This window comes from Leuciscus leuciscus (genome assembly GCF_965113295.1).
Source record: "Leuciscus leuciscus genome assembly, chromosome: 2".
NCBI lineage: Eukaryota > Metazoa > Chordata > Actinopteri > Cypriniformes > Leuciscidae > Leuciscus > Leuciscus leuciscus.
In genome coordinates, this window is record NC_138726.1 from 60,816,854 (window position 1) to 60,833,455 (window position 16,602).

Consider the following 16,602-nt stretch of genomic DNA (forward strand, 5'->3'; position numbering starts at 1 on the left):
AACACTGTATATACATATATACACACAGAGAGAGAGAGAGAGAGAGAGAGAGAGAGAGAGAGAGAGAGAGAGAGAGAGAGAGAGAGAGAGAGAGAGAGAGAGTCACTATTAGCCTAAACAGACACGCATACCTCTGATGACTGAGAATAAGGCAGTTGATTGAAAGGACTTCTTCTGTAGTGGACCTCCTTCTTTCATGTTGAATGTAGACATCAGGGAATTTTTGAAAACACTAAAGTATAATACAAAATAAAGTGGTTAACTATTGCGGCTAAAGACTGGCATTTCAAAAGTAACGTTAAAGGAAGTATTTTTTAAATCTCTAATTTGCGTAGTGACCACTTAAAATTATTATTCAGTATTGACACCAGAATGTTTGATAAATGTTGCATAATTTGTAGGCTTTACCTGTCCAGCATTCTTCTTGTACTGTCTTTGAAGTTTTTTCCTCCAATTTTACACAACTGTGTCACCTGAACAACACAAGCCAATGTCAGTACTTGGCAGGTAGTATTACAGTATATGCTTCATTTTCAAAGTATTTACCAACCTTAAAGGTTGATGCCCATTGACCTGCAAGTTTTCCATCACTGACCCTATAAAACTCTTATTTCAGCAGATACAATTTTTAATACTGCTGGATACTTTTTATAAATTTTCAATTTAAATCAATTATTATTTTATAATTATTGCCAATTTAAAACGAATTGTTTCAACTCAATCTTAATGTACAATGATATTGTTTTTTTTTTTTTTTTTGCCTCATAGTCTGATAGTATGCAACAAGCCATGGTTCAGTCATAAATTGCATATTATATTTCAAATTAATTTTAGACTGTCAAAGATGAGCATTTTAGTGTGGAAAAGTTGCTTTGGAGTGTTTTTTGGTTTGTTAGTTTTTTACCATTGCTGCCCGTGTATTCCCACTTTCAAGCTGCCTCTCTAAGTACTCGAACTCATCTTCAGTGCCCAAGGTTGACACGTGGAACCCAGTTTCTGGTTCCACAATTTTCCCTATTCTTCGCAGTTCATCTTTTATTTCTAAAAGTTGTGTCAAAACCTTTTTTTGAAATCCTAAATGCAACAAAGGCATTGTGTTCATTTAAAGTACAATAAAAAATAGCATCACAATACTGAGGGGTATGACAACTCCTAAACATCAATAACAAAAATTTTGAATGAGAATTTTAACATATCACTGCCTTCTCATCTATATTGGACATCAAGGAAAAGAACTGTGGCCAGCTATCAACCAGAAGATAAAAGATAAAGTGAAGAATCTTTAATTACTCCCACGGTCATGATTCAGGAAAATTGCATAAACTATTATAGTAACAATGTATTGATGCTTACTTTTGTCTGTCATTGGAAACCTGTCTTTCTTTTCTGTCAAAAAAGAAAGAAAAAGGAAGCAAAAACATGTAACTGACATGGCAAAAAGCTCATCTCATAAGTATGTCCATACTAACCTTGGGGGTTTCTGACTTGAGGACTCCTGGATTGGCGCTCAGTCCTGGAAGCTGCAATTAAGTACCAATATATGATTATTTGGACTATTCAGATCAGAATCTGACTACTCTGGCAAAACATGTCCATACTAACCTTGGGAAATTCTGCTTTGAGGACTTCCGGATTGGCGCTCAGTCCTGGAAGCTGCAATTAAGTACCAATATATGATTATTTGGACTATTCAGATCAGAATCTGACTACTCTGGCAAAACATGTCCATACTAACCTTGGGGGTTTCTGACTTGAGGACTTCCGGATTGGCGCTCTGTCCTGGAAGCTGTAATGAGTAATGACATTAAAAAGATTTGCTAGTGTACTATTTCACCACCCAAAAAAATAAATAAATAATATGTTATGCTTTGTCCTGACATATCAGTTTTGTTTTTTCCATTAACCTGGGGTTGAGGTGCGTATTGGTAAATCAAAAAAACGACCCCTGAATTCCTGCTTAGTCCCTGAAAAAAACATTGGAATTAGAGATGCAGTACATCAAGATTGTATTGCATTCATCTAATAAAAAATAAAGCTGCTCTGTTTTTGTGAATTAAAGAGAATTCATTGATTTCGAAATACAGAGCTCTATTTTTCTGAAATAATGACTATGTTAATTTCTCAAGTGAATGCAATTTATCTTGACAGGATTTTTATAGTCAACAAACAACAATAATCAAAGCACATCTTACTTTTTGGCGTTTCAATTATAGTTGAGTCCATAGAGTGTGGAGTGCCTTTATATTCACAGAAAGCATAATGTATTAATTTAAAACAGCTATGGATGAAATACCAGTATGCTACTTAGGTAGCTCTGAAGGTTTTTGTGATGTCTTGAACTGGTATTTAGATATCTTGTTTGTACACTACATTCATAACTACTTTTACTTCCTTGAAATGATTAAAACAGCATTATTTAATTTGAATATTTTTCTTTACTTAGTTCAATAATTGGAGAGAGGAGTTGTGGAGTTTGTTGACAACCTAAAAAACAACAACAAAAAAAACAATTAAATGTCATGAGAGCTTTGTTGAACTCCTAACAGTGAACATTTAACTTTATATACAGTGCTCTGTCACCTTTCATTAATTTCTCCATTCATCCAATTGAGTGTTAAATATATCCATCCACGGTTAATTTAAAAACAATATTGCAAATCATTTTTTTCAGTACATGTATTTCTTGGGTTTATTGCAAGAAACACAGTCAGAAGTCATTTATAAGTGGTCAATGCTTGTTTTTAAATTTAAATTACACTCCATATTTTATATATTGAGAAATGAGTAGAAGGTAGCTGAGTGTAGCATATAAAGCTAACTGCACACTGTTAATACTGCACAACATCAAATAATAAACTGAATTTACAGTTAGGTCTGTCTACATTATATATCCTACTTGATTGTGTAGACATTTCGTGGTCATCCAATGTACTCAGAGCACCTAATGAAAGATTTCAATAAATAATTGTTTTCAATACTACACTATGGTTACACTTTGAATATTATGCAAGCAAGTTTAAACTTTAAAACAATTTTCTAGACAAGAAAATGTGAAAAAAGCACTAATTTATATTTTCAAAAAGTCTACTTACAAGGATTTGTAGTAGGTGGAGTTGAAAAAAGGTCCTCAGAAAAGATTTCTGCTGGATCTAGCAAAATGAATAAGAAAAATAATATTAATTTTTTTATAGTAAAATGCTTTACACAGAATGCCTAAAATTCACCCACTCAAAAAAAGAGCATTTAAGCTTTTTTTTTTTTTGCTCTAGTACATAGACTATTTACAATTATAAGGCAAGTGATTGAAGCAGCAATGCTCCACGAGCATTTCTTAGGGCAAACACAATTGAATGAAATGGCCAATATCCATACCATAACCACTTATTTTACAAGTACGATTAATGACCTTACCCATTTTTGAATGGACCCTCTTCATTGGCTTATTTCCCTTCTTATTTTTTGGTACTAAAAAGAATAGTATAAGCATCAAAATTATTTATATATATATATATATATATATATATATATATATATATATATATATATATATATATATATATATATATATATATATATATATAAAGCAAAACAAGTTAATTGGAATTAAAGTTCTGTGCACGTTGCCAAAATAATACATATACTATAATGTGTTTTGCGTACCTGAGGCAGTGCTAGGTTTGGAGGCCGTATCATATTTTTTGGGTGGCTCAGGGAAAGTACAAACTATAACATGAAAGGAAGATATTTAAATAATGTAAATGAGATGTAAACACTGATGTTTTTATCTAAAATATAGTATTTCTTAAAACAATTACATATTATGCAAAAGCATTCAATGGAACAGCCCCAGAATTCTGACTGACAGCACAGAACAAGGACTGTTATTGCTCGTGAAATATTCACATGCCACCTGATGATCTTTAATATAACAAATAAGGTGATTAAAATGGCCTATTTACAAATTTAAATGTATACTGATTTGTTATATTACATAATATGTAATCAGCATTAATGTATTTAAAGAAAAACAAAATAATAACAGCACAACTACCTCGGTGGTTCTGTGGTGGTGGTGGTGATGGGATCAAGGAGTCTGATGAGCTGATATCTAAAAACAATTGTAATATGGCCATGGTATTAAATTTATTCTGCGATTTTGACCTGCATCAACAAAGTTGTAAAAGAAACTGAAAGGTGAAAATGGCACTTACCTTGGATGTAGTCTGCATAATTTTTCTTTTTTGGTGCACGCCTCAGTCCTTGAGACATAATGGCCTGTTGATTGGACAAATGTAAAGACTAATTAATAACGGTAATCAAATACAAGAATGATGAGGCATGATTTTTTTTTAATTCATCTGGCATACGAGTCAGTATTTTAATTGACGTCGGCAATATTCTCACCCACAAAAGTTAACTGACGAGACCGGACCAAGTTTCAGTTCATCTTAGAGACATGAAGAAGAGGGAATATGGCAAATCCCTGTGCATGTGGTAAACACACAGCCTTCCTTTGCAGATACTTTGCCTTTAAAAGCTTCCTCTTTGCTCTGCTAAGGTCATTGTCCATCACATATATGATGTTAATCAGCTTTGACTCACAAGGAAGATCAAACAGCTGCTTTGTGACCTTTGGGTCGATAACATCCACAACCAACATCCCATCTTGACGCTTTTCCCTCACAAACACAATTTGCTCAGTCTCCAACAGGAAGCAGTGATTTGGTGCCTTGGCTGATATAGAGTACGGTTTGCGTCTCCATTGCTTCATGTGTTGCTTTGTATTTGCTTTTTCGGCCAATCTTTTAGTGACCTGTGCGACTGGATTTTTGCTATTTCTGACCATTTTTTTTATGGACTGCAGGTGGTTCTCAAATGGAAAGCAAGACAACTCATTCAAGGAGCATTTGAAGTTACAAACGTCATCAGCAATGTGTTTGATGGAATGTATGTTGTATGTTGGGAAAGTTTCCCCGTATAGTTCTGAACAGGTATCCACAAAGTGTTCCAGCAGGTTTTGGGCATATCCTAGGTAGTGTTCTCTTCTGGCATCATCATCATCCAAGAGAATAGACATACCAATTGTTAATGACAGGAAGTGATGATAATGGTCCTGAGACAGAACATCCTGCAACACAAGTGGTCCTGTGTACAGCAGAAATTGCCGTAGTTCAGTTGCTTTCCAGCGATCTAGTTCGGTCAGAGATCTTGGCTGCCTGGCAAACTCTGCCGGCATTGCACCTTTTAGTTGTACCAACTGATGGTTGATTTTTTCACTCTGTTCTTTTTTCAACCTGCAAATAACTGGGCCGCGCAACAAAAAGGTAAGTAATCTTTTCACAGCTCCTAGAAAAATTAGGTGCATGTGGTCTAGAGGAAATTGTGAGACACATTTCATTCCAAGTTGGGCTAGAGGTGTAGGTTCCTTCTGATGGTTTGGATACTGCAACTGACTGAATTTATCATCAGTGATTTTCTCACAGGACACTTTATTCAAGTGGACAACCCTTCCCTCAACTGATGTGGCCACTGACAAACAACGCTCACATCCATGCAATGCATTATGCCCTTTGATGCACTTCAGAAATGCTCTTGCTGGAGCATCACATATGAATGCTCGCAGTGTTACTTTGTGCACTGTGGTTTTGTGTGGGACACCATTTTCCATAAGCACCTGCAATTCTGCAATTAAATCACGGAGATAGTCATGAACAGGGTCGGGCTTGCTGTTGCCATAATACAGAGCAACCAGAAATGGATCAAAAGTAGCAAATTTAGCTAGAATAGGCCAAAAATGAGTTTTACTGGACTTGAATATTGGCAGACCATCTATATTGATAGTAAGGTCTACAGGACCTGTAAACCATGTGTTTTGTGAAAGGAACTGGAGAATACCCGGCTCTAAGCCATGGTATGTGTACTGGCCACCACATATGTTTTTAATTTCAAATCCAGAAGGGGTTTGTAGCAGTGTTCTGCTATCTTTTGGAAGTGTATGTCCATGTGTTCTCAAAATTCCTAGCAGCTTATTTAACGCAGCATGTGTCTGACTTGTTGTTGTTGCCCATTCAGCCAAATCATTGTGTAATGATGGTGTGTCATCGCAATCAGAATAATCAAACTCTGTACTAGAGTCACTGGAATCAGCAGTTTCCTTGTATCCATAATCCAAATTTGATGGATCCTCTTCAGCATCTACAATCAAAGAAGGACCCCTCTCAAACAAATGTCCTTGTGTGGATGGACCCTGCCCAGAAACATCTCCTAGCACTGATGTACCCTCTCCAGAAACATCTCCTAGCACTGATGTACCCTCTCCAGACACATCACCTAGCACTGATGTACCCTCTCCAGACACATCTCCTAGCACTGATGTACCCTCTCCAGACACATCACCTAGCACTGATGTACCCTCTCCAGACACATCACCTAGCACTGATGTACCCTCTCCAGACACATCACCTAGCACTGATGTACCCTCTCCAGACACATCTCCTAGCACTGATGTACCCTCTCCAGACACATCTCCTAGCACTGATGTACCCTCTCCAGACACATCACCTAGCACTGATGTACCCTCTCCAGACACATCTCCTAGCACTGATGTACCCTCCACAGACGCATCTAAATCTAGATATTCATCCAAGCTGCTACTTGATGCAGCGAGAGCATTAACTCGAGCTCTCAATCGACGCCATTCTCTTAGATATTTGGGATCCATAACTGCTGAATATGTAAATAAAATTAACATTATAATTTATTATGAAACACTGTTATCCCAAGACATGTCTGACTACTATCATAATGTGTTTTGAAACTGAAATACAGTATTTTTTTAATTATCATTCTAATGAAGGTGAAAACGTCTCGGGTTACGTATGTAACCCTCGTTCCCTGAGTAGGGAACGAGACGCTGCATCGATACTCGATACTTTGGGGAATGCCCTCGGCATGACGCGTCTGAAGTCTGTAATGGAACTATTCCAATCTTGATTGGTGCTCGTCACTCGTGACGTTGCATGTGACGGTGATCCGGAAGCTATAAAAGGGCAACGGAACATAGCCGTATCAGCTTTTAAAGGGTCGAAGCAAGTCGTTCTCAGGAGCACAAAAAGTGTGGCCGAGAGATGCAGCGTCTCGTTCCCTACTCAGGGAACGAGGGTTACATACGTAACCCGAGACGTTCCCTTTCGTAAAGGGAACTCCCGCTGCATCGATACTCGATACTTTGGGGAACGAATACCCACGCCGCCACACTGAGAGACCCTGCCCTGGTGTGAAGCAATCTGGCACACTCAAGACATGAGAACTTGTGAACCTGGTGTAGAGGACAGATCCAGACTGTAATGTTTGATGAAGGTGTGTGGGGAGGCCCAGCCAGCGGCATCACAGACCTCTTGAAGAGAAACCCCTGCTAGCAAGGCTCTAGAGGATGCCACTCCTCTGGTTGAGTGAGCTTTTATCAGGAGAGGTGAAGGCAGATTGCGCACCTCGTAAGCTGAAGAAATAGCCTCTACTATCCACTTGCTAATAGTCTGCTTGGAGACCGGGGAGCCCTTCTTGGATAACCCAAAACACACAAACAGCTGGTCCGACTTCCTCCAGCCCGAGGTCCTATGTACATAGGCCTCAAGAGCTCGGACCGGGCATAACAAGTGTAACTTAGCTTGATCAGCCGACACATGCGGTGGAGGATGAAAGGCCGGAAGGATTATAGACCGTGCCACATTTGTGGGCACCTTAGGCACGTAGCCAGGTCTAGGGTGGAGAATGGCTCTCACTCTGCCAGGAGAGAACTCGAGGCAAGAGGGAGCCACAGATAGCGCCTGCAGGTCGCCAACTCATTTCAGGGAAGTAATAGCGAGCAGGAAGGCTACCTTAAAGGATAAAAATTTCTCAGACACCTTATCCAGGGGTTCGAAGGGTGCCAGGGATAAACCTTCGAGGACCACTGCCAGGTCCCACGTGGGGACCCTAGGCTGGATAGCAGGCCTCATCCTCCTGGCTCCACGAAGGAAACGAATTATGAGTGGGTGTGTCCCCAGCGTGCCCACCCCTAAAGGCGTGTGGAAGGCTGATATAGCCGCCACATAGACCTTAAGCGTGGACGGGGAGAGCCCGTCAGAGAAACGATTCTGGAGGAACTCCAGTACTGAAGCCACTGGGCAGTTAACTGGGTCCAACTGATGTTCTCTGCACCATAAAATAAAAAAAATTCCATTTAAATGCATAAAGTTTCCTCGTGGAGGGGGCTCTAGAGTTTACAATGGTCTCAACAACCTCGGTTGAGAGACCAGAATTTATGAATTGGTCCCCCTCAGGGGCCAATCCAGTAGCTTCCTGGGTTACCGCCAAGGGTGAAATATCATGACCTTGGGCTGAAGAGGGAGGACCATCCTGATCCGGATTCACCGCGGAAGGCCTGCCAGAAGGGCCCAGATGTTTGGAAGCCCTATTTGGGCCTGTCAGTACAGGGCCACTAAGAGTAAGCTGATTTTGTACTCTAGAACCCCCGGGGGCAGAACAATCGGGGAAAGTATACACAGACATGGCCTCAACCATGTCTGTATCATGATATCCAAACCCAGCAGAGCTGGAAGAGCATGGGAGAGGTGGCGCAGAAGGTGGCCGTCCACATAAAGGGGAAACAGGAGCACCTCTGACAAACCGACCTCCATCCCGGCTAAAGCCAACTTGGGGTGGAGTTCGAAATCCCCGGGCTGCAGCCCCTGCCTCGACAGGATGACTGCCCCCTCTTTGATCAGAGAGACCATCGACATAGTGTCTGTCAAAAATAGAACCTAATGGTCTCTCTGAAGTTTCCTCAGACCCTGTGTTTCCAACACAGGTACTAGGAGCAGGAACCATAACTTCCTCCCCATGATCAGAAAACGAGGGCATGTGCGCGTAACTCTGGTCATGCGGAGTGGGTTCCCTCTCGGGGGAAACCCATTGGTCCTGAGCCACTACTACAGGGCCCCCATGTACAGCAGGCCAAAGAATAGTATGTTGAACACTGCTGCCAGCGAGCCCACTCTTTAATAAGGTCACGTAGTGGTGGCCTGGCCTAGCTTGATATTCATGACTATGGTAAGGAAGATGAGTGTCTGAGCTGGAGACAATTGTGCCTGCATCATGACTATAACCTACACCGCCCCCAGGAATCGGTTTCTCTGAAGAGGCACTGGTGATTTTTCCTAGACTCTGAGCCATATTCCCTAGCACCTCACGAGACTCGAAACAACACCTCGGTGTTGAACCGTCTGCTCTAGTAGTCAATGGACAGGAATGAGGATGCCCTGAAGACTCCATGGAGCTAGGACAGTGACCATGCATTCCGAGGAGGTGCGGGGATACAATACTAGGCCGAATGGAAGAATCCGGAACTGATGTGCTTTTCCCCCAAAAGCAAATCTCGGAAACTTCCCGTGATGGGGTTAGAAGGGAATGAGGAGTTAAGGGCCTTGTGGATCTATCACGACAGACCAGTCCTCGGAGCTGGTCTGACTGATAGTCGGAATCTTGAATCTGAACCCCCTCGGAGGTTGATCCATTACCCTGAGATCCGTAACAAGGCCTTACTCCCCTTCCCTCACAGGAACTATGAAATACCGGCTGTAGAACCCGGGCTCCCGAAACCGAGGAAGAGCTCACCTTGAGGTTTCCTTTGTTAAGAGAGACTTGACTTCCTGTTCCAAGAACCAACCCTGCTCGGGGCTGGCAGACATGTGAACCACCCTTAGTAGATAATATTTTTATATTAGCTCCGCTGTAAGCAGGACCCTCCAGGCTATATTTTGAAGACCCCTCGGGGTGTCTAAATATGCTATTATGGGGACCAGTCCCTCGAGACTGGCCTTGGCTAAAAATGTTCAAATGGTTTCGGTGACCTGAAGCAGCTAACTGGCAGGAACTAACCGAAATATGCTCTCTACAGACCTCCTGAGAGGCGGCGAACTCGACAGGGCCGCAACGTTTCCGGGCAGATACTGCGATTTGTGTTCGCTGGAAGCCGATGTGTCCCGAAGCGCCATCGGCGGCGGGAAGTAAACATCGATTTCCTAAGGGCTGTATAAGGGGGCGAGACTCCTGTACTCGCTCTCCTGGGGGAACGGCCATAAGTGTCTGCGTGTTACGACAAGACCTCTTAGTTGAAGCCATCTTAGCCCGAGAGACAGTCCTCAGACCTGTCCTCGATATAGAGGGCTTCATACGAGAATGTCTCTTCTGGCCCCAAGCCTTATACGGGGGGGCACGAGAGGAAACCTTCTCAAAATATGTTGAACTGGCGGCTGTCCCCTGAGGCTGCCCCCTGGCAGCAACCCCATGAGACCTAGATTGACAACTGGGGATAGCTGATTGTCGCTCTGCCTCCTGAAACCTTTCGACAACGGTTCTCGCCGCGTCGCCAAAGAGGCCAGAAGGTGAAAGGGGGGCATCGAGAAGGAAAGCCCTGTCTTTCTCCTCGATCCCCAAGCGATTAAGCCATAAATGTCTCTCTGTGACGACTATTGCTGCCATAGAACGGCCAATAGCACGAGCCGTCTCCTTAATAATACGGAGAGATAAGTCAGCTACTCTACGAAATTCAGTAATACCGTTGAGTGAGACCTCCCAGTTATCATCCACCTCTTTGAGGAGGTCAGCCTGGTATGCCTGTAATAACCCCATCGTGTGTAGGCATGCACCGGCTCGACCCACCGCCATATAAGCTTTCCCTAACAAATTCGATGTACGAGATTTGGAGGGAAGTGTCTGAGCTATCAGGGGTGACGCAACGTCAGGGAGAAAATATTTCGCAAAATATTCCTCAACCCGAGGCATCACCCCATAACCATTCTCATTAGATTCCCTAATAGATGAGTAAATATATACATGGGGGGAAAATAATTGAGATGAACATGGATTTTCCCACGATCTCGATACCTCAGTATGAAGATCAGTGAAAAAGGGAAGGCTCTGACACAAAGATTGTGACTGGGTCTGCAGGAAGCGCTCATCCATTTTATTTTTCTTAGTCGCTTCCTGCTTATTATATGGCCATTCAACGTTTAATTTAACCACTGCCCTGGTCACAACCTCCAGCAATTCCTCAATAATGGGAATATGGGGTGGCGAATCCCCATATTTATGTGATTCAGTGTTGATAATATCTAACCCCTCGGAGCCAGATAAATCAAACGCTGTGTCTTTAACACGGTCGGAAGAAGCCGCAGCGCGGGCTTCCGAACCGTGCGCGAGACCAGTGGAGCTGGTTAATAAACACTGAGAAAGGGTCGCAACCGTCTCAGTGTTATCTGCCAGCTCCACGTGCGAATCCCATGCATACAAGCGGCGCGCTGCCTCAACAGACGCGGGGCCTGATGCACTGGAAACGCGAGCCTGATCTGATAGATCGAACAAGCTCAAACGGGAGCGGAGCTCTCTCATAGATAGCTGAAAACAGTTTGCACAGACAGCGCCCTCGAGCACTGCCCGTGCATGCTCCACTCCCAGACAAACAACACAAAACGAGTGCGTGTCACCCTCGCTCAAATAGCGCGAGCAAGGGGACGCACACCGCCTGAGTCGTTTCTCTATATTCGCCATATATATATTGAGATAGACAAACAACACCAAATAAGACAATACAGTCACACAGAACGCTTGCTGAAGACAGAAAGCTGATACGGCTATGTTCCGTTGCCCTTTTATAGCTTCCGGATCACCGTCACATGCAACGTCACGAGTGACGAGCACCAATCAAGATTGGAATAGTTCCATTACAGACTTCAGACGCGTCATGCCGAGGGCATTCCCCAAAGTATCGAGTATCGATGCAGCGGGAGTTCCCTTTACGAAAGGGAACAGATCTTCCCTCCAGTTTAAAGGGATAGTTCACTTTGAAATTAAATTTTGGTATGTTTTAGCTTACCTTAAGGACGTCCAAGATGTAGGTGTCTTTGTTTCCACAGTAGTTTCAACTTTGATTTTTTAGGTCAAACTATTCTTGTCTGTCAGTCATATAATGCAGGTCTATGGTCACCACCTAAAAAGGCCATGCACAGAGAAGTCCAAATTAAACAATTCCCCATCGTAAGTACACATTAGCTACGTTTACATGGACACAATCGGAATGAAATCAATCCGATTGATGAATCCGAACGAGGTGTTTACATGACTGATAAATAAAGTAATCGGGTTGATGTGCGCGTTTATATGTCACACGTTTCAAATCGGATCTGATGTTTTGACATGCGCACACTGCACGAATATACAGAGTTTTCCGCTTTTCACGCATAAATATTCTCCTCTATTGGTTCTTTATTTGTTTTAAACAGCAGACGTAATATTAGTTCGTCTCTGGTCATAATTTAGAGCATATTAACCGTTTTGCCGTGCTGCTTATTGATCACACAGTACAAATGCCCAAAACCAGTCGTCTGTGGATGAGAATCCAAAATAAGGACTGGTGGGACGTTGTCCTGCTTCACTTCACAGACGCGCGAATGAAATGAGGATTTTAGAATGACGGGAAACTTATTAATATGACTCTTTATTCAACAGGAAGAACGTCTCGGTTACGGATGTAACCCTCGTTCCCTGAGTGGGAACGGAGACGTTACGTCGGATGACGACGATTGGGGTTTCGCTTAGAAGCCTATCACCTTCGAGTATATAAAACGAGCCAATGGCAATGAAATGCCATGGGTCTGCGGAATTTGCATAGCGTAACTCCGCCCGCCGCAGGGGGTATATAAGGAAGTACGCTGGCACAATGCAGATATGTCTTCGCTGAGGAGCCGAGACTAGCCCCAGGCGTTTTTCAGCGGTACAGCAGAAGTGGCAGGAAGACGTAACGTCTCCGTTCCCACTCAGGGAACGAGGGTTACATCCGTAACCGAGATGTTCCCTTTCGTGGTCACTCCGAGTTACGTCGGATGACGACGATTGGGGTTCCAGTCTAATCACGCCACCTCGGCTGTCTTCCAGTGCCCTGCGTAAGTCTGAGCTCCCTGTTGTGAGACTAGCACGAACGAAGGAGTCCTACTTAACACAGGGATACCAAGGTACACTGGGAAGCATATCTCCAGAGAGAAATATGCAATTATGCCCAGCCATTGATGGGGGGGACTTAGAATACACATATGACCCCGAGGGCTGCATATGGAAAATCACTGGGGTGTCCAGCCGCAGGTGGAATTTTAAACCCCAGGGGTGGCAAGGTGGCTTGCCAAGGGAAAGACACACGCTCACAAGGAGACTTACAGTGGAATACACATGTGGGGGTCGCCCAGAGGGGGAACCATGCACATGGAGGCACCTAGTCAAGCGCAAAAGCTGCGTTATGGCAGATTGGCATAACTCAGGCGTTGACGTAACCAGTGCTGGAGGAAACTCAGAGCTTATCAGACTCACCTGAGAGAAATATCGCACGTATCCCGTCCGTGGAGAGGAATGGCGAGCAAGCGAAGACACCTGAGCAGAATCTAGCACCGGCTGGTTGAAGCGAGTACATGAGAAGAAACTGGCTCTACTCGGAGATTATAGAATCTCGCGAATGTGTTGGGTGTCGCCCAGCCTGCAGCTCTACAAATGTCTGTTAGCGAGGCGCCATGCGCTAGAGCCCAAGAGGAAGCCACACTACGTGTGGAGTGGGCTTTCACACCAAGGGGGCACGGACGACCTTGCTGCTGGTATGACAAAGCAATGGTATCCACTATCCAGTGGGATAACCTTTGCTTTGAGAGAGCCTTTCCCTTCAGCTTCCCACCATGACAGACAAAGAGCTGGTCTGAGGTCCTGAAACACCGCGTTCTGTCTACGTAAGCCCGGAGGGCGCTTACTGGACAGAGCAGTGCCAAGGCTGGGTCTGCCTCCTCCAAGGGCAGCGCTTGCAGGTTCACTACCTGGTCTCGAAAGGGTGTGGTAGGAACCTTGGGCACGTATCCAAGCCGGGGTCTCAGGATCACGTGAGAGTTAGCCGGCCCGAATTCCAGGCACGCTTCGTCAACCGAAAATGCCTGCAGGTCCCCTACCCTCTTGATGGAGGCCAATGCAACCAGGAGCGCTGTCTTCATTGACAGGAACTTAAGCTCCACTGACTGTAAAGGCTCGAATGGAGCACTCTGCAGGGCAGTTAGAACCACTGAGAGGTCCCAAGAGGGTACGAAGGGAGGACGAGGAGGATTTAGTCTCCTCGCTCCCCTCAGGAACCTGACGATCAGGTCGTGCCTTCCCAGAGACTTACCATCAACTGCTTCGTGATGTGCGGCAATGGCGGCAACATACACTTTCAGGGTGGAGGGAGACAGCCTTCGCTCCAACCCTTCTTGCAGGAAGGAAAGCACGACACTGATCGGGCATTTTGTGGGTTCTTGATGTTTAGAAGAACACCAGTTGACGAAGAGGTTCCACTTCAACGCATAGGCATGTCTCGTGGACGATGCTCTAGCGGAAGTGATGGTAGCCACCACCGCAGGTGGTAGGGTACTCAAACCTGCCTCGTCCCGTCCAGGAGCCACACATGGAGGTTCCAAAGATCGGGACGAGGGTGCCATAAGGTGCCCCGTCCCTGAGAAAGGAGGTCCTTCCTCAGAGGAATTGGCCAGGGAGGTGCTGTCGCGAGGAGTACTAGTTCGGAGAACCAGGTCCGGTTGGGCCAATACGGGGCAACCAAAATGACCTGCTCCTCGTCCTCCCTGATCTTGCGCAAGGTCTGCGCAAGAAGGCTCACTGGGGGAAACGCATACTTGCGTAGGCCCCGCGGCCAGCTGTGCGCCAGTGCATCCGTGCCGAGCGTGCCCTCGGTCAGGGAGTAAAACAGGTCGCAATGGGACGAGTCGTGGGAGGCAAACAGGTCTACCTGTGCGTCGCCGAACTGATCCCAAATCAGCTGGACCGTCTGGGGATGGAGTCGCCATTCTCCAGCGAGAGGCCGAACTCGAGACAGCTCGTCGGCCGCCTGGTTCAGGTGTCCCGGGATATAAATGGCTCGAAGCGACCTCAGATGCTTCTGACTCCATATGAGGAGGTGGCGAGCGAGTTGCGACATACGGCGGGAGCGTAGACCACCCTGGTGGTTGATGTAAGTAGTCCTTACCCTACACCTTGTGTCAAAATGATTAATGACTTTGACCTTTGGACAGGTTGAACTTCCGGTGACCTTATGATTGATGGGTTGAACTTCCTTTATGAGGTCATGGGATTAACCTTTGCCCTATCGATCATGGTTTTTGACAGTTAGTTTTGAACTATGACCTAGCTAGTACTAAATCATAGTTTTGACGGTTAGTTTTGACCTATTTAACTAGAACAGATGTTTGAACTTTGTCCCAGTTATGTGTGTGCGTGTGTGGTTATATGGCTTGTGCCTGTGCCTGCAGTTATTTCATATATGTGACATTCAGTTATTTCACATTTTATATATAAAACATTCTATAATTTATATAACCTAAAACAATTAAAGGTTGAAAAAACATTTAGTTATTTCACATTCATATGTAAAACATCCTTTATATAATATAAATTATATAATAATTATCATGCTAAAGTTCTTTTTAAAAGTGTATAACATAAATTATATAATCTAAAGCAATTTAACTAAGGTTGAAAAATATTCTGTTCTTTTAAAAGCTTACTAAAACCAATAGTTTTAGTTTTAGATAAAAGTATATAAAATTGTCTTACCTTATTTTAGAGAGAGTTGAAGAAGTAGCTCCTAACACATCATTGTCCATACGAATGGGTCACACAAATAATTAAGCTAAAGTTGAAAAAATATTCTGTTTTTTAAAAAGTATATAATGAAATACTTATAAAATCTACCGAACCAAGTATTTCAGTTTACTGAATTCATATAGTCATTCCTGAATGACCTCACACTGTCTCAAAACATGGGGAGCGCGCCTCTAATGTATGTGTGTCAAAAAGTAAAGGAGCCGTGTGTGTGTGTGTGTGTGTATGTGTGTGTGTGTGTGTGTGTGTGTGTGTGTGTGTGTGTGTGTGTGTGTGTGTGTGTGTGTGTGTGTGTGTGTGTGTGTGTGTGTGTGTGTGTGTGTGTGTGTGTGTGTGTGTGTGCGCCCCCCTATTCCTGCGAGCTCTGACATCTGAAACAGGATCCCCCATCCACATTCCTGAGCACGGTGAAAGTGAGAATAATGTTTTATATTTCACACAATAATATAAAATAAAATATCTTGCTAAAGTTGAAAAACATTCAGTTCTTTTTAAAATATAAAAATCTACTGAAACCAATTAATTCAGCTTTAGATAATCAAAAGATAAATAAAAATCATCTTACTTTATTTTAGAGAGTTGAATAACTCACAGATCAGAATGCTTCTCAAAGTAAAAGCCAGAGCACATCGTATTCCAGAGAGCATCAAGGCACTGTGATTAAACAATGTCACAAAATTACAATCAGTTAAATGTTTAGAGAGTTAAACAAGTTTATGAATGGGTTCACAATATTGTTTTACACAACTTGTTTTTACTGAATTCATATAGTCATTCCTGAATGACCTCACACTGCCTCAAAACATAGGGAGCACGCATCTATGTATGTGTGTCAAAGCAGTAAAGGAGCCGTGTGTGTGTGTGTGTGTGTGTCTATGCGCGCGT

General features: G+C 43.5%; 1 long non-coding RNA gene across 1 annotated transcript in view; it reads right to left on the reverse strand.

Moving 5' to 3' along the window:
* LOC309492566 overlaps window positions 1-16,602 on the reverse strand; it is a 36,403-nt gene continuing 19,801 nt past the window's right edge. Inside the window, exon 2 of the long non-coding RNA XR_014203591.1 lies at window positions 1-870. This is a non-coding gene — a long non-coding RNA (uncharacterized lncRNA). The remainder of the gene's footprint in view (window positions 871-16,602) is intronic.